Source organism: Anopheles maculipalpis, chromosome 2RL (assembly GCF_943734695.1).
Source record: "Anopheles maculipalpis chromosome 2RL, idAnoMacuDA_375_x, whole genome shotgun sequence".
Taxonomy (NCBI): domain Eukaryota; kingdom Metazoa; phylum Arthropoda; class Insecta; order Diptera; family Culicidae; genus Anopheles; species Anopheles maculipalpis.
In genome coordinates, this window is record NC_064871.1 from 66,769,138 (window position 1) to 66,794,662 (window position 25,525).

The following is a 25,525-nucleotide window of genomic DNA, read 5'->3' on the forward strand; positions in this document are numbered from 1 at the left end:
GAGCTATTAACTCGAAGGGGGAGCCATTATAAAAAATGGTATAAAGCCCTGTGAAACCAACAAAAAAACCGTAAAAAACGATTCTTCGCCGTAGTTACGGCACGACCGATGTATAAGGTGGCCGAGGTCAAATTGGTGATAATGAATTGGTAGGGATTTCGGCGTATTTATGTTTTTACTTGGTGGTTTACATTTTTTTCCGTGTGTTTTATACGTCAGCCACGAAGGTTACTGTCTACGAGGGATATTTTTAACCACATTTTACATCCATTGTGTCTAGTATCATTCGCATGGGATCGAGAATTATGTTTGCTCGCTACCGAAAGTAGGTTAATTGTTGTTGGCGGTGTTAATATCCATTGTAAGCGCCTGGAGAACCATTTGCATATCGTTTTAAGTGAGTTATCAGCAGTTAGTAGCAGGAACTGCTCCACCACGTTCAGCCGGAAAACCCGATTTAACGGAAACGGAGCATCAAAATGTTAAAAATTTATTTGCTCATTCATTAGCGGTACTGCAGTAGTGAGGCAATTTACATAATCGAGGGTAAAACTAACCGCCAGTTGTTGCACGACAGAGCCGAGAAGAAAATTGAGCTATAAATTTGCTTGAAGGAAATGCAAAAATCTCTAGCTAGAAAAATTATATCAGAATAAAATTGAAATAAATAAAGAAAGGAACTCAAGCTGTAAATCGTCAAAAGTTATTAAAAGCATTAAATAAATGAACGAAGGCAACGATACTTCTCAAAAGAAAATTGGTAGAAAATCGAAAACTAATATAAAGAACTTAATTATTGATTTCTATCAACTGACAGTCGTTGTCGTCAAATGGTAATCCTGTTTTCATTTTTTTTATTTTGGCTGGCTCACACATTTTTGAAAAAGAATTAGGAGCTTATTTTTGATGTTGGCAATGAATTTCCAGATACGAGGAAATATTTCCAAAAAACAGAAAAAATTGCAAAAATTCTTTATTTTTAAATTCATATAGAAGGGTTAGGCCGTATTGCTGCTAAGCCAATTTAAAAATATCAAACAAATTGTGGGTCTAATTCATAAATATCTGGGAAAGCGTCAAGCATAACATAGAAAGTTGTTAAGCCAAGTAGAAGGTGTTAGCCTGAAATCAAATACTGAGCTTCAGCAGAGACACTTGAAAACAACATAAATCTACAGCAAATCATGTCTTACAGAAGAAGGGCATAATTTTGATTTAGAACTAGATTAAATGTTGTATGTTTAGCGTCTTTCATTATGTTTGATTGCATTGGTCAATGCATAAATCAATTTGATTTGGTTCGAAAAAAAGAGCAGGAAGATGCCAATTTATCTGAAGGAGGCATTCAGTATTTGTTTATCACTTTTTCTTTGTACCGTTCGTTTCAAGGTGTAAAGGTTGCGTACCTCAATAGTATCCTCCACTGTGTGAAGAGCCCTGAAAGATCGAAGGTCTGTGGAAAACTGTTTCAAAGTGAAACAGAAAAGATAAACTCATCCGATTGCATTTTGTAATTTAGCTACAGCTGAGGCAAGATTAAATGAGACAAACGTCGGTGTCGGACGGCGACGATCGGAAGAATGGTACGATACGCGTGAGGCGAGCTAAAGGTGAGCTCGGAAAGTGTTCCAAAGATTGGCATTTCGTTCGGTGAGCTTGACGTTGTGTGAGCTTGTACGTGTACGTGTGTATGTGGTCATATCTTTAGTTCTCGTTTCATGGACCGTCAAGGTGAAGAATACGGTTTCATCGGTCGGGCAGACACTGATTGCTAGGCGTGAAGAAAGAATGAAAGCGCCTTAAGCGACCTTCTGTGGGCGTGAGAATGGACCGTTTTATGGGCACAATCGCACAACAGCCGCCAAAGTTTTGCTTTCTTTCGAGCGTGACAGTAGAAAGGGAGGAAGAAAAGTTGCTGCCCGCTGCTTGTAAAGTGCAGTGATACGTAGAGCAGTGAACGCTATCGAACATGATGATGGTGAAGTTCAAGCATCATCCGTTGAGGAGCAAAAGAAATGATTTTGCTTTAATTTTAACCGCACAAGAATGTGGCTGTTCGAATTTCGAACCAAGGGACATGATCTCATTCTTTGCTTTGTGTGTAATTATTTCGATGAGTTCATTCATACCCTAAGAAATAATGACTATACAAGAGGTGGGAATTTTACTTGCAAAATATCTAGCAATAAAAGACATGCACACAAAGAATACGATAACATTTCTTTGTTCTTCGACGGTACTTTAAATGTATTGTGAAATGATTGATGAAAGAAATCAGTTTTTGTGAACATAAAATGAGCTGTTCCCTAGCACGGTTCGTAAAAAAGTAGCTTTGCATTATATTTTAATGCCTAAGTGTTAATCTAGAAAGCACCACAAGCTATAGTTGCAGCTTGAAGCGGCCCGGTGCTGTAAGCGACAGCGGCGCCGATCTTCAAACGGTAGGACCGAGGTTCAAATCACATCCAGACCATCCCCCCGCAGTGAAGACTGACTAACCAACTACGTTGTATCGCTAGTCTAGTAAGCCATTTCGATGGCCGGCATGACCTTAGAGGTCGTTATGCCAAAAAAAAAAAGAAGAAGCTATAAAAGCATTAACCACAGCTTCAATCCGGCTTCGGAATCTCGAAGGAGATGAGCTGATGGCAAAGTCTTTCTGGGAAGAGCTTTCAAAACTGTTTAGATTTGTCCATTTGCTTACCAATTGTTACTTACTTCCTAAATTTTCAGACAAAGATATTTTGACTCTTCGTCTAGGTGTGACCAGGGGTAAAATCTTTCTGACATACTATTACAAATCTCCTGTTCAAACTTGATTGCTACAGTATCCCTATTTTTATGAATCGTCATGCTGCAGGCTATTCTCTACCATAATTCAAATGAGTTCCAATCGTCCAGTGCTGACTGTCCTGTCTAACATTTGTAATATACATGAACACAGGAAGGAATCTCAAACGTAGTATTGAAGCTTACTGTCGGTGATGTCACAGATCGTCTTAGTAATAAAAAGATTCTAACAGTTCACTGGCAAGTTCACTGTTGAAGTTCTGCTTGGTGATCTAAAGAAGCAAAGGCAGAGGTCTGCTTCCCTATGATCCTTGGATTCAGATTCTCTACCTTATCGTGTGACGAGGACAGGAGTCTTCGGTGTTTCTCTTTCTTGACTGTGGTGATGCACCTTTACTTCCGTTCTACACGTTCCCACACGTCGCACTGCAGTAGGATGCTAGATTGCATTGCTGTTTGCTGTGCTTATGTTTATCTTCACAGCTCACCTCTTTGATTATAATCTGTCCTTCTTATCCTTTCATTCCTTTTTATTATTCACTTCCAAGACTTGAAGCCCAGATATTCGTTGTTTCGGTTAGGATTAGATTTTATTAATAATATCGTTTTCAAGACATGTGGAGAGCATTGTAAAATAATTAAATTAAATTTTAGTTGTATTAATTGCTCCCATATTTGTCATATCACAGGGAACAAATATTTGATAAACTCAAACTAACGTTTGACTTAAATTTTCTCTGTTGCCGTAGATCAGCCTAGATTTGTCACTGCTGGTTGATGTAATTGGAAATCGTTACGGTAATAACAACTTTTAAAACATTTGAATAAAGCACTACGTGATCGTACTCATCGATTTTCTTCTCCAAGAAGAGGAGGGTTTTCTTATAACGCATTGAAATAAACGGCAAGGTTTGATGGCTCCAGCTGCAGACCATAAAATGATAAATAGTTTAAAACTTTGCTCATAGCCTCAATGGCTACATAATGAAAAAGTAGTATCACGGAGACTACTTCAAGCAAGCATCTTTAAATTGGACTGGCGTGTGAATATGCACAATCCTTTAGTTTTAGCCTCACTGTACTTTCTGGAAGGTGTTTTAGAAAATGTCCCCAATAAGTGACACTTACAGAGAACATACACGGGTGAATGGTGCCTCTTGTGCTTGCAAACAATCGTAACATAAACAGTGTTGTGTTGTTTAAAATAAAATCTAAACCTCCGTACAGCGGTACCCGGAGAAAAAGACTTATGAATATTAATCTAATAACTTTGGATGAAAACTTTCACAGTTTTTACGGCACTTGGTTTATTTGTTTTGTTGTGCGCGATACAGAAGAGCCGGCTTTCAACCTTCACCGGAGGCATAAACAGCAGACGGACCAGCTTCCACCCTATCGCGTTCGTCGCGTAGGTTTCGGTTAGCCGGTGACGAGATTCATGTTAGTGATTTTTGGATGCTCCGTTGAGCAAGTGTCAGTACATTAGGTTTACATTTTAATGACAGCAGCTGTGAGCGTATGTGCTGGGGAAAGTTTTTTAAAACCGTTTTGCTTACCACTTACCGGTATTTGATGTTTGTACCACCTGCTCCGAGCTCGAAACAACATTTCGAAAAAGGGGCCAGCCAAAGTCAGCTTCTTGAGGGCCAAAGCCAAACACTTGAAAGCTTGCATCAAAGGAACGCGAAATGAAGCTTCTTTCGGTATGCCAACTCTTTGTTCAGTGTTAAATTTTACTTTGTTGATTTAATTTCTGTGGTACATAATTAACGTTGTTTGTTTGTTTTGTTTTGTTGGGAATGCTGAGCTGTTGTTGGAACAATTCTTTAGAAATGTAGGGCAAACATTGTGTTGTGCCAAGCAGCAACAACAAATTAATTATTGAATCACAAATCAAGGAAGCTCCAAAGGAAATTGGATCCGAATTAATGATGTAAACCATTGCTTTTCATACGCGAGAACGATGCCGTTTGTTAAGAAGTGTATCAGTACGGTATCATAATTGCACTGCACAATTCATCATCACTTCAAGTTGTGCAACGTTCGGAGGGAGAAACAAGTTTCGCATTCCGCATCGTACGAATTGCACTTGCGTCGTTGAATGTTTCATTGCGAAACAGGTACTCTTTTTTACTTAGAATACCATTTGGCCAGACTGTCGCCAATGTTTTTTCCCCTCTTCGTCATATTCATTTGCAGCTACATTCATTAGTATAAATGCACTTGAAATTGAAATTGTAGCGCAATTTTTTTAACTTCTACTAGCACTGCTTTCAATAACAACTTTCTGTGATTCAACAAAGGAAAGGAAGTACGGGTTGAAATTGAAAAAGAATCGCTTAGAAGCTTTCGATTAATGTGGAGCGGTTTCAAACCGGTACGAATGCGGACATTTTTCTCTGCAAGTACATTTATCATTACGTTGTTACGAAACAAGATCGACAAAGGATCGTAGAAAGAGAGTAATGTGTTTTAGTTTTTCAGCCAATGTTTCGGAGGGTTTTTTTCGTTTTCTGGCAATGGCATAGGGGAAATATTGAGCGTCAAAAGTGTGGAGAAAGTTCTACGGCGTTTTAAAAGAAGGAATAAAGTTTTTTCTCATTGAATTTTCTAGTCATCCATTCAAGGTATAGTTATAAATTGTAATATAAATCGAAGAAAGATAAATGCCAGCTGTTGGATTTAGCTTTTTTCCCAGTGTTCATTCATTACGTACATTCATTTGAACGTGGAAAACTACAAACGACTGCTGGAGGAGCTCTCTCAGTCGGGGGACGCCTGCTCGTTTTACAGAAGGTTGAAAGAGGCACGAAGTGGATTTGCTCCTAAAACCGCGATGTGCCGGGACGCAGACGGAAATCTCCTGACAGACGAGCGGATGGTGATCGAAAGGTGTAAGTGCTACTTCGAAGGACGCCTGAACGGAGCAGAGCCAACAGTAGCAGCAACACAGCAACAACCTCAGTGACTGCAATAGTGTAGAAGACGAAGTGCCTCCGCCATTTCTGGATTAGGTTACCAGCTCCATCAAGCAGCTTAAAAGCAACAAGGCTGCTGGTAGTGATCGACTGGCGGCCGAGCTCTTCAAAATGCGGCCGGAGAGACTTACCGTCGAAATGCATAAGGTGATCTTGAAAATCTGGGAACAGGAAGAATTACCGCAGGAGTGGAAGCTGGGCGCCATTCACCCAGTCCACAAAAAGAGCGAAAGACTGGAATGCTCGAACTAGCGTGCCATTTCAGTCCTTAATGCCGCCTATAAGACCCTGTCCCAGATCTTGTTCTACAGACTTGTGCACCTCCAGAGGTGCACCACCTGTTTATCGACTTCAAGGAGGCCTACAATACCATAAATCGGAATAAGTTATGGAACATAATGCAGCGGCAACAATTTCCTGAAAAGCTGATCCGGCTGTTAAAGGCCACCATGGGTGGGGTGCAGTGCAGAGTGAGAGTATCGAACATGCTGTCGGAATCGTTTGAATCTCACAGGTTTCTGAGGCGAGGGGACGGAATCTCCTGTCTACTGTTCAATATAGCCTTGGAAGGTGTCATACGAAGCACAGGGATAGACAACGATATCCATGGCTCGATTTTCTACCGGTCTCTTCAATTTCTTGGCTTCGCTAATGACATTGACATTGTTGGCAAGACAACAGCGAAGGTGTGTAAGGCGTACACCCGACTGGAACGTGAAGCAGCAAGAATTGGATTGATGATCAATGCGACGAAGACGAAATACCTGTTTGCCGGAGTCCGACTCGGAAGCAGAGTATCAGTTGACGGCGACAACCTCGAGGTAGTAGAGGAGTTCTGCTATCTTGGGACTTTCTTAACTTCGGATAACGATGTCAGCAGCGAAATTCGGAGACGTATTGTTCAGGGGAATCGTACCTACTACGGCCTTCATCGTCTGCTGAGATCCAGAAGGCTTTGAGACCACACTAAATGTGAGATATATCGCACACTGTTTCAGCCGGTGGTCCTATTTGGCCACCGGCCAAATAGGCCACCGGCCCGATAGGCCACCGGCCCGATAGGTCCTATCGGAGGTCTTGGACCATCAGAGCGGAGGATGCAAACGCTCTTGGCGTGTTTGAGCGTTGCATCCTCCAGACCATCTTTGGCGGTGTGTTCGAGCATGGAATGTGGAGGAGAAGCATGAACCACGAGCTTGCTGAGCTATACGGAGAACTGGACATCCGGCCAGTAGAAAAGACCGGTAGGATACGATGGCTGGGGCATGTTATGAGGATGCCGGACTCATACCTCGCCAAGAAGGTATTCGTCAGCGATCCCCAGTTCGGATCAGGTGAAGGGAGACCTGTTGGAGATCGGGTGCATACATGGATGGGAAGCTGCAGCCAGGGATCGAGTTTCGTGGAGATCTATTGTTGATCAAGCCATGTAACGATGACGTGTTCTTCAAAAGAACAGGCCAACATGAGTGAGAGAGTTAATAAATATGAAAACAGTACTCAAAAAGTTTAAAAAAAAGCAAAATAACGTTTGAAAGATACAATAACATGTCACAGAAAGTAACACATATTAAATGAATATACAAAATTGTCTTTCGTTTCCGAAGCCCGATATGAAATATGCAACAATAGAATAGGACATTCAAGATTGTTCATTTTTACAATGATTTCAATACTATAGTACTATGATCTAATTGATTTGAAGTTATTCAGTCAAAACATACTTCATTAAGACAAATTAAAACTGTTGAGTTTCCTACGTTGTGTTTATTGAGGATTTCAGTAGCAAAACGAGAAATCTTCAACTTTCTCTCCGTCTAGTATAGATTTTCACCCACACCAGTAGTTCTTTAAAAAATCGCCTAGTGATGGCCCTGACAATTTATAATAAATAAGCTCGTTGTTAAAAAGTAACAAATGTATAAGCACCGGGGTGGCCCAGTGGTATGACGAGAGCGGCACCGGTTTTCACTCGATAGGACTGTGTTTCAATTCCCAGTCGGACCTTTCCCCCGTAGTTGAGGGCTGACTATCTAACTACGTAGTATCGGCAAGTCTAGTAAGCCATTTCATGGCCGGCGTGTCCTTTAAGGTCTTCAAGCCAAGGAGAAAAAGAAGCTCGTTGTTGCTGGTAGAAAATCGTGGAAAGGTTATTTGATAACGTAACAGAAGCACTGGAAATGTCTGGATCCAAGGGAACATTTTTCAACAAAATGGTGCGATAATTGCAATAAGATACAAAGTATAAGATTTTAGCGCACAATACTACATTCTATCAAATGTAAACCCCTTTTTTCCTCCATTTTGAAATGAAAAAATCAGGTTATTACACTGCTTCGAGAACTCTTTTCAACTTGTTCTTATGCTTGAACGCCTGGACACAGCAAATTGTCCATAATGTTCGCTCATTTACATCGCCTAGTGCCCAGTGTCGTTGACATTTTGGCGCACACCCCGTACATGAAACGTGGTTAGGTGAAACGGATTGTCCGAGGTAAATTTGCAGCGCAAAGTGGGACTCACCCTGATGCTTGCCGATTCCACTTCATTAAGCCGATGAATTATTGAGCATTTGTTTTATCGCCAGATTCGGGCGAGCAGCATCAGCAGCGGAAGAAATGTGGTGGGCGCAACTATCAGTGGGGATGGCTATGCAACGACTTTCTCTCTCTTGAAACATCTGACGTTACGAACCAGTGCTACAATATCGCTCCCGGGTAGAAATGCCACGAACAGATACTTTTCAAGTTGGGAAAGTTTAACTTATTGTGTACAGCATTCGCACTACGCTTCTGACGAGATGAAACTATTCACGGTGCACTGGAAGCGTCCCGATGGCGGAAAGCGCTGTGCGCATATCACAACCGATAGTCGAAGAATTTACGTTGAAATTTTGCCTCCGAGGTATGATTCTTCTACCCTTCGATACTTCTAAGGCGTCACAGATGATTGCTCATAGTACGCGCTAGCTCTACGGCATCAACCGAGTACGATGTTTGTGACCGTGACATGACACGTGACATTTTCTGCTCCGGTGGTCACAAATTGATGAGGTATTAAAGGCATCCCAGGGAATTGGTTTCGTGCCGCGGTTGCTGTTGTCATTACTGAACGACCGATGGTTTACCGCAGTTGGTGCAGATATAGTAAATAATCGTTCTCTGGCCTGTTCCTGACGTCAGACGCAACGAATGGACCGAGCCGCACGTTACTGCAGTGTTTTAATCATGAAAAATTGCCTCCCATAGTGCAGGTTGTTGTGAACGGCTAATGAATGATATTCTGCGTTTAGGTGGATTCGAGGTACTCCACATCTTGGTAAGATACAGTTGATAAATGTGAGGGATTAGGTACGGTTGTGTTGGTGGGGTGAAATATTTGATTTAATAACGTTTCGTTAGGGTCTCATGAACATGATAATAAAATTGGTACTAGATTGAACAGACTTTATCGACGAAAGTTATGGTGATGAGGCGGCGAGATGTGGCGCTGAAAAATATCAAAATGGCGATTGTTTTTGATGATTCAATTTCAAGGTTTGAAGATTAAAATGTACGTTTACATTTTAAGTACAAGTATAAATTTTTATCATTAATTTTATTTCTATTCAATTATACAGTTCTGTGGTCTCACTTCCTCATACCTGTGTTTATCTCGAAATGTGATTAAAAGTTTTCCTTCCTCATATAGTGTTATATTATTGCTTTCACCCTTCTTGCTTGCGGTCAAGGATTTGTGTGCTTGGCTAAACACAGGTCTTACCTTCATCCACTACATAAACTATTCAGTTTTTAGCGATGGTATGACCAAAGATATAGGAAGGATGTCGGTTACTTGGTTTTTCAGTTACCAAAAGTTCGCAGATCCTGTGCACATATCTTCTTTGTTAGATCGTTTAATGCCATTAAAGTACTTGTTCAATGTGTTTTGATTCTTTCGTGTGTTCCTTCTTGCTCGGTTCGCATTCTACACTATTTATTACTTGCTTCATCAAATTGATTACTATTACCTAATACATTTACGTTTGTTATAGAAATTAATGAGGATTTGCTAAAATTTCATATTATTTTATTTTCAAACACTTAAGGTTCTTTTTCTTCTTGGCTTCACGACCTCTAAGGTCACGCCGGCCATCGAACGGCTTACTAGACTTGCCGATACTACGCAGTTGGATAGTCAGTCCTCATTACGGAGGGACGTTGTTTGTAGAGTGGCGCCGTTGTTGTCCACACCACCGAGCCGCCCCAATATTTAAGTACATGTAAAAACAATTCTTAATTGTTGTTAACTTGAAACATAAAAAAAGAATGAATGAATAGAAAAAACTAAACAAGAAAGCTGAGAAATAATTAACAACTTTCCTATACACAGGTACTGAAGATGAACAGGAGAATAAAATAAGAATAATTTTAACTCGTTCTTATTATGTTACACACAAGTAAATTCACAAACGAATCGTATTTGCTATTTAACTAAACGTATGGATATGTCAAAGCAATCGATTGGAAAGATCCACGTCTGATTGACATGATCTGCAGTTGGACATCCCTTTGTACACCTTGCAATATCCGGCTGCATTTCTGCCGTGTGCATCATATAGCATAGAAGGCAGACCCAACTGATGATATGTTCATTTGATAATGATGATTGAGCAATGCATTTAACGCAATTATCGAACCACAGGGCAATGGACAACATGGAAGTAGGTAAGGTTGACCAATCGATCCCAACCGGTGGATAGTTGCTCTCGTTTCCGTTTCGTTTTTCCATCAATCATTGTCATCGTACCTTACCAATACGCTGGGATGGATTGGTTTGGCAAGAATTTATCACATCCTTCCGGCTGCATGGCACGAAGAACGGGATGAAAGTTTCTTTCTTACAGTACGCACGGCACAATACATACGGCGCCGACGTGTTTCGAGTGCACAATGACCAGCACAAATGCTCGTACGAATCGCCTGCTGCTTTGTGAAGCAATGGGGGAAAGGAAACGCACACAAAGCTGGTTTGTGCTGAAATGTCACGCTTCAAAGTTCGTAAAAGTACCCTTACTGTCCACCGAAAAATCATTCACTCGCCTGTGTCTGTGTGTCCCCGGTTGGTCAAAACGGTTCGTATGTTCTCTTTCATCTCACTGCTTGGTTCATGTAATCGAGACAGTTCATCTGACCGGAAACGGTTCTGTTTGCACCGTACATACCCCGTTTGGCTGGTAACCGCCAGACCCTTTGCCGAGGGCAAATATTCACTACCCATCGTAATTTTTTCGCTCGGTTGAGCAGAAGGTTAGTTAGCGGGAGCAATTTCGCTCCTAGTTTGGCCCTGTTCGTTCATACCGTTGACCGCGTGTGATGAGTGTACAGATTGTCATTCTTCGTCCGGTGTAAGATTGGGTGAAGAAGATGATCCCTTCCAGGGGAAGTCATTGCACGAGTGAAGAAACCCCAACCATGGGGAACGAAAAGTGAAAGTTAACCGAATTCCAGACAAAAGCGTACATACAGTGTCACTTCCGTAATGGGCATAAAGTTGGGTGAAAGTTTTCTTTCGTTGGGCAATTCTCTCCTTCAGCAATCTTTCGTTTTGTCATCTTACATCAACACGGGTTACTGGTAAACGGTATTGAATTCCTTGCCGTTCCTGGGCAACCGGAACGATCGTATAATTTTAGCTGTTGCGGTGAAATTAGTTCGTGGTTGAGTGATTTTCTATTTTTGTGGTTTTATACGGTGAAGAAATATTCTGAGAATAGCTATTGAAACGCCTTTCTTCGTCCGGTATACAGACTACAGAATGTTGGTAAGTACTGGGAAGGAAAAAAACGCCTTATCGTACCACACCAACACAAAGCCCATTTGTGAGATAGGTTTTCACTTTATCGTTTTAATGGTCAACTTCATAAAAGCGTACACGGTCAATGATTATCTGCAAGTATAATTGTGTACTACCAAGCACACATCGATGGAGGCGCCTGGTAGTTGTCGTGAAAAATGTGACCGCAGTTTAGCGTGATGTCACGCTGCGGTCCCCAGCCTATGCACGCATGTTTACACTCATGATAATAATTACATCAAAAATTCAATCCATATGTGCGCACAGCTTTTTTCTTTCACTTCATTTTTAATGACAACTTTTCTCCTTCACGAAGGTATGAAAGTACAGAAGTCACGCCCCATATGGAAAAAAGCGGTACATAGTACGTGCCGGTGTACGTAATGAGTAATCTGTTCGTGTGTGTGTGAGTTTGTCACCTCTTTTGACGCAGAAATGTCATGCATTTTAACAAACAACTGTAGAAACCACGGGAAACAACTGAACCTGGTGTGTGTGCGGTTGCCATTAGCTCCAGGGAATTAGCAAAGATTTTATGCGTCACCGGTTGAGATTGGCGTCTGTGTAATGATGTAACGTCACACACTATCGTCCACCGGATATGTGAGGTGAGTATGGATGAGGTGAACGGATTCGGTAATATTTATTTTCTTTCCACTGTCCGGCATTACGGCTGTGGGTACGTCGGATGTACGTAACGTGTAACGTGTGGTTTACGACGTGACTTAAATCATTCACGGACTAATTAAGGGAACGTTTGTAACGGGGGAATTCCCTAGCGGGACCCTTATGGTTTTGACCGCAACCATAAAGTGAGCGTAACAAGAAAAAATCCGTCCATACTATGTTAGCAAGCCCGATTAGGATGGGTCACGTAAATGAGATTCCTTGTATAAACAACAAATTTAGAGGAAAATCAGCTTTTCTGAAAAATGTAGTTGAAATTGCATTTGAGGAGCAAGTGCAACCAATTTGCCGCGTAGCAGAAAACGTTATTACATTAGTTTATGTTTCTTCAGAAGAATGAACCCTATGATAGCTTTGTATATGAATAAACTGAACCTACACCTGCTTTTTAAACTTATTTCACTCGGTTATCTAATAACTATGGTCAAATTAATACATTCATTCCTAACTAACAGGGTAAACAGTATGAATATTTCCAAAAGAATCGCAGAAAATTTCACACCTGTAGCCGGAGTACCGCAAAGTAGTATACTTTCCCCTCTACTTTTCAATATCTTCATTTGAGTTAACCCTTTTATATCAAAAATAGCCGTTAGTACCTATACGCAGGCAATATGGTCTAACCACCACATCTAAAATTGCAAAGACAATCATCAAAACTCTAAGCAAAGCATTAAAAGTTTACAATGATTATTTCCGAAAATGGAAGTTAAAAAAAATCAAATTAAAACTGAAGCCATAATTTTTATGCAAAATCTATGTCGTCGCATGCCACGTGGCCAAAACCTGACATTAAACAATGTCACAATACGCTGGTGTAATTTGAAAACAACTTAATTAGAAAAACAAATTATAGCTTTAACTACTGCTTTATTACACTATCAATAACGTATGGTTAACCGTTATGGAGTAAAATAGCTAAAATTCATTTGAAAATACTTCAAGTACTATAAAACAAATCATGTAAATTAATTCTTAATGTAGCTATATTCTTTTAGCTCTGCCCGTGTGGTCGGCCTAAAAGGACTTTCTGAGCTGGGTCTTCCGGTGCCATTCGAATAACATGGCCAGCCCATCGGAGCCTGGCGAGCCTAATTCGCTACACGACGGTGGGGTCGTCATAAAGTTTGTACAGCTTGTCGTTCTACCGGCTCTTCCATTGTCCTTCCACATATATGGGGAAAACGATCCTTCTGAGGCTAAGAGGATTTCTTCTGTATTGGACAGGGCCGTCATGTCTCAGAGGTGTATGTTCGACCGTCGCGATAGGTGAGATGTTTCCTTGGGCTATAGAAAGACCGGCTGGCCGCCAGCATCCTAGTGCGCAGCTCCGTCTCTATGCTGTTTTGGGTACTTTCTTTTGACCCGAGATAGGTGAAGTTTTGGACGACTTCAAATTTGCGGTCACTTATCCGTACATCACCCACAAGTAGTTCAGGATTTCTTTGTAGGGCCGCTGATGGTGCCACCATCAATTTGGTCTTTTCATCGTTAATCTGCAACGCGAGGTTTTCTGCCACCTGCTCGATCCTTTAGTAGGCCTCTGCTACCTGGGAGAGCTGCAGACCAATGATGTCTATATAATTGGTCCCAAAATCTTCACCTCCGAGTTACGGATGGCCCTCTCTAGCACCAAGTGAAATAGGAGACAGGCGAGCCCATCTCCCTGACGCAGGCCTTTGGTGGTGGCAAAGGACCCTGAGAGTTTTCCATCCACCTTCACCTGGCATATGACGTTGGTCATGGTCATTCTAACAATCCTGATCAGTTTACCCTGGCTATCATATGCGGCCTTGAAATCTATGAAGAGATAGTACGTGTTTAACTGCTGTTCAGCCATCTTCTCTAAGATTTGCCACATAGTGAAGACATTACCAGTTCCTTACAAATAACAGATTACATTAAGCAGCTTAAATTCAATTAAAAACACAAAGGCCACCGCAACACACGCACTGTAATCAACGAATTAGTTGGGAACTAGTTTTTTTCCTCGGCTATTTTGCGTTGATACTCATCTAGCATTATAGTTTTTGTTATTTGTTCTTTTTGATTTATTATTTTAGATTTGGGATTCTAAAGCTTATAGGATAGGTTTAAGATCTTTTCCATCAATTGTGGGTTTTTCTGACATTTTGCTCACTATGTTTACATAATAAACTAAAACCTTAAAATCAACCGGCTACGTCATACGACACGAAATACAAGGCAATGAGGAGAGTTATTGCTAAAAGGATCCATTAAAGTAGTGTAAAAGTAGACAAATGTAATACAAAAAATTCAAAATAAATTCACTCTATTACTACTACCACTACTTCTGCTTTTCCAGCAAACAACATGGAAAACAACGTTTTGATTTGAGTTTACATCTGTTTACGACAATGCTCGATTAAGAAGAAACAACAAGTACAAACAAGTACAAACAAGTACAAACAATTGCATTGCAATTGCATGAAATATAGTTTTTGATCATTTTACCCCTGTTTTTAGGCATCAGAATGCAAAACAGGCAACAATACAGCACGGCTATTTTCATAACAAGAAGAAAAAAGAAAACAAAATGCAGCTACTTTGTCACTGAACGTTGCAACGTTAATTAATCTCTTGTACATGGCTTTTGAAGTTTTATCAATAATATCCTTTAGAAGCACTGTTGGAATTAGAATAATTATTTTCGAACATAAATTTGAATTGCATAAAACAAAGCGTTAGGAAACTAAGATTAGGTTATAAACTACTCGACGTTAGAAACTGCTCGATCTACACGAATTATGAACTGCATGAAATATTATATACAAAAAAGGACAAACGAATATACAGTTGCAAACCGACCAGCGATAAAGGTGTACACTTTCCTATTCAAATTTCCTCCAAATATCACAGCCAGCCCCTTTTCGTGAATATATTTCACAAGCACGGATAAAAAGTTTCAACAACCAAAAAAAAAAAAAAAGAGAGTTTGTTTTATTATTTTCCGGGGAAAATTAGTTTCTCTCGTGCATGAAAATGGATAAAGTAGCAAAGCAGTAGTGGAAATAAAAAAAAAGGACGCCGAGAGAAAAACGAATATCACTCGAGCAAAAGTTTCTAATTATGTTGTTGACAGGAACGAAACGGGACAGAGACTATAACTTTCCTCAAACTGTTAGAGTTCTTCCTACCAATACTTCACCCCCGATATCCATTGCTGGGCTGTTTTTTTGTTGCTTCAGCTCGCTTTTCCGCAATTTTGTTCGCCATCGCCCCTCTTCAAAGAGCGACATCCAGCTTTGTCTACGCCGTTCGAGCGATGGGTTGACCATGTTCATGAATAATAAATTGAGGCATACGCTATATTTACAGTACACCATCATGGTTCAGTGCTGCGCCGTTCGTTAAAGCCATTCGTGCTCCTTCCACCGGACCGGCCGGACTGGCGACAAACGACCCACATTATAGCTTTTCTATTTACTTACCTAGTACCTTTAGCACTCAGCGTGATCATGATGCGGGAATAAAGAGGAATGCCCTGTTGGTGTACTAGGGAAAGCGAAAAACGAGGAAGTGCTGTCTCGTCTCTGTTGCTGGACCTTCGGCAAGTGGCAAGTTATTAGGTGTGACAATGGCGTAACGATAGTTCCTGACCGACCTGAGCTGAAACAGGAACAAAACGGAGCACGTTTGATGCGTCACCTTCGTGGAAATGCTCCGGGAAAATGCTGTTTGTGGCTAACGGTCACCAAACACACGCACATGGGTGATTCTGGTGAACGGCAAGCGTTGTTCTGGTGTTGTTTCGCACACACGCACTTCCGGTCGATGATGAGGGAGGATGGTAGGAAAACGCTGGAAGGACAGCAATTTGATTACTGAACCGACTCGGGAGACGGACCATGTTACGGTGGTTGTTGCAGGTGATTCATCAGGTGTGGTTGGTGTGTCTTTGCAACGCAGCAGGGTCGTTGGCTGAATTGATATATAAAAATAATATTGCCTTTATCACACGCAAAACACGCGACGATAGCTAACCTGGCTGCTGTGTACAGGAGAGGAGCTTTAACTAGACAGTAGACACGACATCCATTAACCTTCCGTGAGCGAGTGGCACGGTGGGATTAAAAGTGACACGGCTGGATAAATTTTGGCTAGTTCAAAAGAATCATGCAGCGAATAATTATGTTACCTAACCTGATATGACAATACACCAGTAAGCCGTAATACTGATATATGAAAAAATAATTCAACTGACAGGTTTATCTAGATGGCAAGAATTAACTTTGAAAGAAAAAATAGTTTGAGAGAAGATACAATACATGCAGGGGTTTATCAGGATTTCATAAGAACCGCAATAGTTTTGGTAATGAGAGCACAGGTTAAGACAAACTTGACAGTTGATTTTCAAAAAAGCTTACTTTGGCAACTTTTACAGATAATGTTCACAAAAACAGGTCATTTAACATTGCTAGAGAGAGTCATCCGAGGCTCTACGGTGGAAACTTCGAGGACCATCTTTTAAAAGTCAATTTGGATCCGGAGAAACGCTGACGAAACATCATTGGATTGAGTTGCTTTCCAAAGGATTGAGAATGCGACACAAAGCTCGAGTTGGATAAACGAGCCCCAAGATTATGATGACACTTCCTATGGTCTTGCTAACAACCACGCCAGGGTGCTGGTTGCAAAGCACTAACTTGTTGCGCAGGGATATTTCTTTACTCAAAATAATTGTTGCGTTGGACGAATCTGGAGACGTATATTTGTTGTTTGTTATTTTATTTTGTTGAATTCAACAGTCCCCTTTAAGCGACTTTTTTGACGGTTTACATTCACAGTTGAATTCGCGGCACATGATGAGGAATGGATCAGAGGCGCCAAAACGAGTACGACGTTCCCCTAGATCTAGCATGGAGCCGGCAAGACGATGCGTTTCAGCGACTCCAGGGCAAGTAACGCGTAACGTCCATTGTAGTCCACCTGGACACTCCAGCCACGCAGCGCAAACCGTGTAAATTTACGATGGATAGATTCCACCGTCAAAGCCACCACACCATGGATGAGTATTCTACCACAGACCGAACTGAGGAGCAGTACAGCATCCCAACTAGCTGATTGCCCTTAGCGACGATGTGCTCTAGCTGGTCATGGATGCTCTTATCGTCTTATCGTCAAGGAGCACTCCTAGATCTCTGACGCAGCTTTTGCGGACAAGGGCAGTATCGTTAATGGTATACGTGCAGACTATAACATTTACAGTTTCGGTACTCAAATAGGCCTTTAAGACTTGGACTCTATCTTCTTCTTCTTCTTCTAGGTTTAATGCCCTCTAGGGTCACGCTGGCCATTAAATGGCTTACCAGTCTGCCAATATCAGATAGTTGAATAGTCGGTCCTCATTACGGGGCGACGGTCCGGATGAGATTCGAACCCCGGTCCTGCCGTTTGGTGACCGGCACCGCTGTTGCCTACACCACTGTGCTTCAAACGAGAGTTCAAAAAGACCGAACAGAGGTGGCTGCTCCACCCTTGTGCAGCGATTTAGCCTCATCAGGCTGGATAGAAAAATGACCCGGTGAGCTGGTCATGTTATGAGGACATCACTGGAGAACTGTTCCCATAAAGTCCTTTTCGACCATCTACACAGACAGAGGAGTTATGATAGACCAAAATTGTTATTTGATAATGCTTAGTAATGTTTTTTTTCCTGAATTCGGTGAGATTAATTGATCGACAAGAACGTATTACGTACGTATATTTTGTAATTTACGTACGTAATAAGTATATTTTGTAATTAATTGACTGTGAATTTAAAATTCTGTAGAACAACTTTTGGCCAAAACATATCATGTGTCAAGTTCACTGTCAAGTCCGTTCGAAACCCCGTTTTCCCTATATATGACTTTTACGTGAGTCCTGGAAACCATACCAGTACCTGGATCCTCTCGTTAAACCCATCACGCTCGTGCAAGTTGATTTCCACGATTACATTTTAACTGCAGTAAAATCAGAACAGTAGTAGAGGTTTTATATTTAAATTTTAAAACACCATCATGCCATTCAAGGACTTTGGGAAATTGGTTTTATCGTTTGTTTCGGCGTGATCGTTGCAAAAGTAAAAAAAAAAAAAACAGTGAAGAAATTTTATTTTCTTCCTTTCGCCTTCTCGACGAAGGCGTGCGCGACCGGAAGGATGTTGCAAATGAGCACATGCAGCACATCGTTCGAGTTTATGGCGCCAAATAATACACCGAAATAACTGCTAACGGCCAAACTTGACCCAATTACACTAATAAGCTTTTTTTTCAAAAGGTATTATCAAAAGGCGACGCGAAGCACAGTTTCTTGAGATCGTTCGATAGGACGCTCCCCGCTCGCCGTGCAACTGTTTCCCGGGAGGTAGTTTTTCGCTGTCCGGAAATGTGCCCGACAAAACCGCTTGAACCTCGTGCAGATAAGCGTAACACACTCGCAGAACCTCTGCTCATGGCAGCTGGCAACTTCCGTGTTCTAACCACTCCGCTTGATGAACTCAACCCCGGTGCACGAACTGTGGACACGTTCAAATATTTACCACACCGTTTCACTGGGCGATGGGTTTCACGAATTTTCGTCCAACTATTCGGTTCCCAGTGCTGCGTTTACCAACGCACCCGCCTTACTGGCACACACACACACACTTCACGCAAATGGTTTTATGTGAGGTGTTTGCTTTTCATTAAAATAAAAACGATTTCATTCGCTATCCGAATGCTTTTTGGGTGTATGGTCTACGGTGCTATCCGATTGTGTGGTAGGAGGTGCTTTTGTTTTCCACTGCAGAAGCAAAACAAGAACGGTACAGTTCGAAACCGTCGAAAGGATTCGGAAGCGGCCGAAGGGTACGAATTTTCATCGATTTCTATTGCACCGTTGGTGGATTGTTGAAGTGTTTTTGTATCCCGTAAAGTTTGCGCTTTTTCTCACAGTATGACACGAAATGTCAGAGCATTGGACCTCATTCCTGGCACCTCGTTCCTCGTGGTAGATTAAGATTGTCCGCCCGAGCTGAGGTCAAAACAAAAAGCGAAAACCATACACAACTATCGGTGGTTTTTTCGATTGTAGATAGCCACAACTTCTACCGGGTCGCCGATATCCCGTCATGGCTTTTTGCGTAGGAAATAGATCCATTTGACATTTGAACGTTCGATAGGGTTGAACAGGAGTTAGAGAAACAGGACAAAAACGTATTACAAATACAGCAAATAGACGCAATGTTGATATTTCTATCGCCAACTCACAACCACTAGCAGCATCTGTTAGGAATCACATTTATTCTGTCCGAATACAAAAGTTCTTTGCCGTGGGAAAGGATAGCAGATTGAATGACACGTCCTTCTCGACCACTGGAGGCAGCAGACATGTACATCCAGAACCATTGTTAGTGCAATTTGTGCAACTTTTTCGCCATTCTAAGTTGTGTGAAATGGGAAAATTATAAATATAATTTGTCAGTGTGCATTTTTTATCGATTCTGATGGAAAATATATTACCCTTAGTTTGTTATCAAGTTTTAATGCAAACTGTTGCAAATAAAATGTAGAACTTTAAATAAAATGCATCCAAATTGTAGCAAAAGAAGACTACTTTTTCTGCTTATGTTGTTTGCTAATGACAATAATTACAATCATTTAATCAAAAATTAGTGGCACCGTAGGGTGATTAGTTTATGGTTGCTAAAAACACGTTAAGCTTTCATACCAAGTGCTGCATGATATAAGTGTATTCACTCTTCAAGGAGGCATGCCTCGCAAGAGGCTTTGCTAACCAAAAAGAATCGCCATCTAAGAAGCATCTTTGTGATTGAAAGCAGCGTCTTTCAACTGATCTCGTAGTTGCAAAAACCACGACTACCTCGTAAAACAGTTCTTCAAGTTTCGACAAACAAAATGTTTTATTCGAATGGTCCTTGTCAACTCAGATAACTCATATCTACTAAAAGAAATTCAGTCAAAGGGTGTGGTTTCACCTACCAAAGAAGATCTCATCTCTTTACCTTTGCCTCGTCTACAAAAAGACTTCGTAATTGTTGAGTCCTTGTCATCCAAGCTTCCACAACCATGATGGGCGAAGAGACTTCGTATGTAAAGGGATCCAAAGGGACCGATAACCAAGATATGTTGTAACCGAAAGAAGCTGAACTACAGAGGATAGCCGTCCAATCGGCCATTTTTGTTCATGTCTCAATTCCCAAGAGAACTTGTTGTCGACAGGGTTATGCTTCAATTTAAAAATTTCGTTTTAACGGTAATTTTATTTTTGCCCTTTTTCGAAATCCAAAAACCACGGCCAGAGTCCTACAGACTGAGCTACGGCCCAACTCAAATCATATTACTATATTCGATTTTGTACACCACGATTACGAGCGATTTGTAATGCAAAACAACATCAATTATAATCATGATGAATGCTTTCAATTTGTGAATAATACTCTAATCAATTTAATTTATTTTTAACTTCAAAAACATTAAATTGAGGTGGCCCGCAAAGCAGTTATTTTTAAAATAACAGCCAATTATTGAAAAAAATCGATGAACTCGTTTCGAACGAGCGTCATTATTTTAATTGAAGCTGCAGGGAAGTTCCCATGAATGGAGATACCTCCTGAGACGTTTCCAAAATAAGCCGTTTAGAACGTGAAGCGTGCTGCTGATGATACATTTATCTACATGCTATTGAAATGAGATAATAATTTTGAGTGAATACTATTTTCAAGCTTTTTTAAGACTTTCTTTTCAAAATGAACAACAGCCAATTATTGATCAGTACTGCTTATGCAGGGTTTTTTTTTAACTTAACCAGGCAATTGTCAAAATAATGCTCTTTTTTCGATTCGTTAGAATAGCCTGGTCGTATTGCTGTTTATTAAATTAAAATAAATATTTTTGGAGGTTTCCTCAAAGCCTAACTAAATAAGCACCTAAAACAGTCAAATAAAGCAATAATAAGCACTAATCTTAACAGCGTAAACCCATGAATGGAAAAGACTAAATTTCGAATCGTACATCGTCCGGTAGTTCATCGATCCCAAAGACAACAAAGAATTTCCTTTTTCAGACTATTTAATAAGGGTGAAGTAACAATTTCAGCTTTATTGCTTCCACGAAAACACCTATAATAGGAGCGTTTCGCGTAGGTAGAAGTATTGAAGCGATTTTGCTGTCAAAATTTCCATTTTTATTTTGATTAATTCTCTCACGGACTGTTTTGGATGTGAGTGTGTTATGCTCTGCTTTTAGGACTGTAACGCACAAAAAAGCGATAGAATAAAATGACATGAAAAGTGGATTTGAAGTTGCTAAACAAATCTTATTATTTGCCGCTCGGTCTGTACAAAGGTAATCAACCAATGTCAAACTTGTCAACCATGGTCAAAATAAAATTCCGATAAATAATTTTCTCCGAAATTGGCTTAAATATTCCTCTACCGAAAAGCGTTCGCAGTGATAATGTCAAAATAATTGGCAACTTATTTTCTGTGTTGCAAATAACTTCATTTTATATTTCACCTGTTTTGAAGCGGCTGATCCGATTTATGGGGTGCTAACGGAACCGAGTATCATATCCCAGTGAGGAATGATTATTCAGCTACGGGTAAAACGAATTTAAGGAAAGTCAGTTAAGGGTAATCTTGTGCTTGTAAAGCCGAAGAGAAGAAATATATTAAGAAATCGAGTTTTTCTTAAATCATTTATGCGAAATACGTATTTTCCATTGAACGATCATGTCTACGCTCTTTAACATTTGCAGAAGCTTTTTTTCACTTCACTTCATTTCCAAAAACAGTTTCCGAGTTTAACAACAAAACAAAAAATAGAAGCTACCCAAAACATATGTACTGGATGCTTTTCAACACTCCTTTGCATAAATTTATCGGTGCGCGAGAAGCGTTTCAAACCAAAATTCTTATGCAAACAAAAATGTAAGGGATCCAAAAACAGCTCCCCGAAAAAAAAAACTTTACACTTTCACTTTGCCTTTCATTTTGACGCTTATTTTTTTCGCATCAGAAACCCTCAAACACTCCTCCACTGGAACGGAAACGAGTGACAGCAGAAGGAAAGATTAGATTCAATTTAAGAAGCTAACATAATAGAATCCAGCCTTCCCAGGATTGGATCTTGCATGCGGAAAGAGGTAAGCAGTACGCAAGTGGATGAGTTAAAATTGTGTCAAACTGGGAAAAGATGTGTTGATAGGGTTGATTGTTGTTTGAGTAAGTGTCCGTTGACAGTTGCGGAACGCCATGCAGGAAGTCTTATAATGGAGGCAAACAGACCTGCAGGTTCAGTGGTTATGGAACGGGAATGGAGATAAATAAGAGAAGATCTTAATAATATATATATTTTTAAAGAGAACAATGCATAATGTTGTAGAATGAAATTATTAACCTTGAAGTGTTGTCCCTTTCGAAGATGCATAAATAGTGTGAATCATTCGATGGTTGTTTATCTTATAACATGGATTCAATTATTCTTTTTGGAGTTAAACAGAAAGTGATGAGCGGAAAGGATTCGAAAAGGATTAGCCGAATGAGTTACGAGATTATGCAAGCTTGAAACTCTCCGAAATATATAACTCTTGTATGAACAATGTGCATAGAATGGAGCTAGCTGCAGAATTTAAAAATGAAAATCTTGAGACTTTGCAAATCTTTGTTTTATGTTTTCACTTATCGAGACTATTTGGAAGATGTTTAATCCCTTGGAGGATAGAATATGGCTTTGTTTTATGAACATGTTCACAGCAATTCTGTTAGCAGTCAATGTATAATGTCTGCCAGACAAGATAAAAGCTCTCTAGCACAAAGACAGTAACGTCAGCGCCCACAGTCAAGACGGGTAGGAACGGATGAATGGATGACATGAAATAAATAGAGCATTTTTTAGGCACCATAAAAACGGTACTGAGCCGCTATAAACCAAAAAACCACGATTTAGTGGTATGGAAATGAATGCCCTTACATTAAAGGGTAAGGCGATTCAAGCGCCATATGTACACGAGACCCAAATACCATTTCTTAGCGCTATGAATATAAAGCGTATGCTGGTGTGGTTGGTTGATGATTTTAATGATCATGCTTGTGTATTTTAACAATTGTGGCACAGCAGTAGTCGTATGAATAGTTGCAATAGTGTGTGTGTGCTTTTTAAATGCCTCAAAAACTGTATTTAAACACTGTAAACCATTGAAACATTTCATCCAATTCAAGAGAAGTCGAAAAACACTTTAGCAAAGCTCCCCCTCTCTGTAATGGCACGTTGTCTAGCAGCATTTTCTGTTTATTTGATACTACTCCTAGCATATCCCAAACGTCATTATGTTTTATCGCCCTAAAGCTTTTCCGCTGAGCACAACTCCGGTTACATCGTTCAGTATGTTACAGTGTATCTTGTGTTCTGTTTATCCCCCGCACTGGCTAAATTTCTTTCCTCAAACACTAGCAACTTGTGTATGGCAATTTTTAAACGACGATGCTTCCTTCCTTACTGCACATTTTGTGCTTGTGATAAATTGGCTCAAAAATCGGCTGTGGTGATGATGAAAGTTATTGCATGTTGGCAAGGAATTCGTGACTTTTGCGCGCTTTTACTCAACGGTATTGAAACTCTAGGGTTAGGATAGAAAGAGACATGCTGTAGATGAAAAAAGCCGGTTGGCTTTTGATTTAAGATCACAAAAAAAGGTGTACTATAGATGCCTTTTCTTTATTCGCAATTTATCAAACATTTTTGAAAGCAAACGCCGACTATGAGAATGGCTGTGCTGCGTTGCCGTCTATAATGTCTAGTACAAGGGAAAAAGCTTGTTTGCAGAACAAACACGAACAAGAATTCCTTTCGTGCTAGTTGAATTTCCAAACCAAACCTTCCGAGAAATCGTCTTCGACAAGGAAAAAAAAACCCCTTACAACCTTGCCGATGGTTCTACACCATCTTGTTGATTCATTGTGGTTTATTCAGATAATAATCCCGATGATGTACCATTTTTGTCCGAACGAAACAGCACATTCCCAGCCCACTACAGGGCTTAAACACCACCAGAAACACCAGCCTGACGGACCCCACCCATCGGAATCTGTAATCCATGCTTCGGTGCTAATAGATAAACACTGACAGCACTAGCTAGCGGCGTTCTTTGCATTCCTTTAGCTTGAGCAGGGCAAAAAGATTGGCACTTTCCCGCTGAGAAAGGATGTCTTGAGCAATCGCAAGCAAAAAGGTATCATAAATTTTATCTCCTGGATCGTCCGGAATTTTAATCAGCAAGCAAAACCACTCCGTCCCGATTTCCTTTCCAGTCATACCGGCGAGCACGGTAAAGCTTGACAGGATCAGCGATTTACCGATTCCGAGCACGATCACAAACCGATGGTCTATTTGTACACAAATTAAGTTCGAAATGGCATCTCCCAGCGTCTCGATGGCGATTCCATTGGTGGTTTGGTGTGCGGAAAGTTTACCTCCTAGGACAACTGTTACCATTTCCGGCTGCCAGCAAACAGTAGTGGGAGCGGTAAGGGATGAGTAGCAGGACCTTCAGTCGGGTTTTACGGGTCGTTCGGTTGAGTGCTCGCAACATCGATGGGCAGCGACAGGGTGCCTGTTGGAGACCGCGTTCCGTTCGAGCTGACTCGGAAATGGCACGAACGCTTTACACAATTTGCGTATCGAAAGGTTCTGAAAGTGTTGTTTGTGTGAGCGGTTTACGTGTGAGGGATTTTGTCAACGTAGCCGATTTTCGTGCGGTGTGGTGCCGTTTTTATGTTCTAGTGCGTAGTGGAGAAGCAGTGCTCTAAAGTGGAGAACCCTCTCCGTTGAACGCTGGTCAACAATGAACGCGATGAAAGTCAATTTTCGGTCATCATCAAACGGCCCCCGTTATGCCCTTTTGCTGAGAGGTTTTTTTTGAGGTTTTCCAATTCTTGTCATCCGTTAATCTCACGCAAGCGTCATAAAATGAAAATTGCTTCCTCAACACAATAGTTAAAATCCTGTCACCGGGTGTGGTGCTGTTAAATCCTTTCAACAAACAATTCACCATATTGATTTTAGTATCGCAACAATGTACATGAACATGAAAAACCAGATTTGTTTATTAACGACATGTTTGAGGAACGTGTTGGTTATAATCGGTCCTTCCAGCTTTATTGTACGATTTGAAGCTTCAAATGTTAAAGTTTAGCTTCTGCAGTAAATGGCGAAATGATGTTGCCCGTTGCC

The 25,525-nt window shown here is 40.7% G+C and overlaps 5 protein-coding genes across 7 annotated transcripts in view; 1 reads left to right on the forward strand and 4 right to left on the reverse strand.

Annotated features, from left to right (window-relative positions):
- The window catches only part of LOC126556255 (39S ribosomal protein L15, mitochondrial), a 416,466-nt gene that overhangs the window by 213,147 nt on the left and 177,794 nt on the right, over positions 1-25,525 (forward strand). The window contains exon 1 of one of the 3 annotated variants that reach the window (XM_050211483.1): positions 16,198-16,201. The exons of 1 other annotated variant lie outside the window; for it this stretch is intronic. The gene's annotated coding sequence lies outside the window, so the exon portion shown is untranslated. Of the gene's footprint in view, positions 1-16,197; positions 16,202-23,356; positions 23,361-25,525 lie in introns of those variants that run through there. One more of the 3 variants, XM_050211484.1, reaches the window with a different exon arrangement.
- The window catches only part of LOC126556015 (maltase A3-like), a 252,849-nt gene that overhangs the window by 122,071 nt on the left and 105,253 nt on the right, over positions 1-25,525 (reverse strand). The window lies entirely within an intron of this gene.
- The window catches only part of LOC126568780 (E3 ubiquitin-protein ligase mind-bomb), a 191,102-nt gene that overhangs the window by 58,059 nt on the left and 107,518 nt on the right, over positions 1-25,525 (reverse strand). The window lies entirely within an intron of this gene.
- Positions 1-25,525, reverse strand: part of LOC126556158 (uncharacterized) — an 83,861-nt gene that overhangs the window by 29,952 nt on the left and 28,384 nt on the right. The gene's annotated exons all lie outside the window — the stretch shown is intronic.
- The window catches only part of LOC126556384 (uncharacterized), a 258,686-nt gene continuing 253,444 nt past the window's right edge, over positions 20,284-25,525 (reverse strand). The window contains exon 3 of the mRNA XM_050211650.1: positions 20,284-20,298. The gene's annotated coding sequence lies outside the window, so the exon portion shown is untranslated. The remainder of the gene's footprint in view (positions 20,299-25,525) is intronic.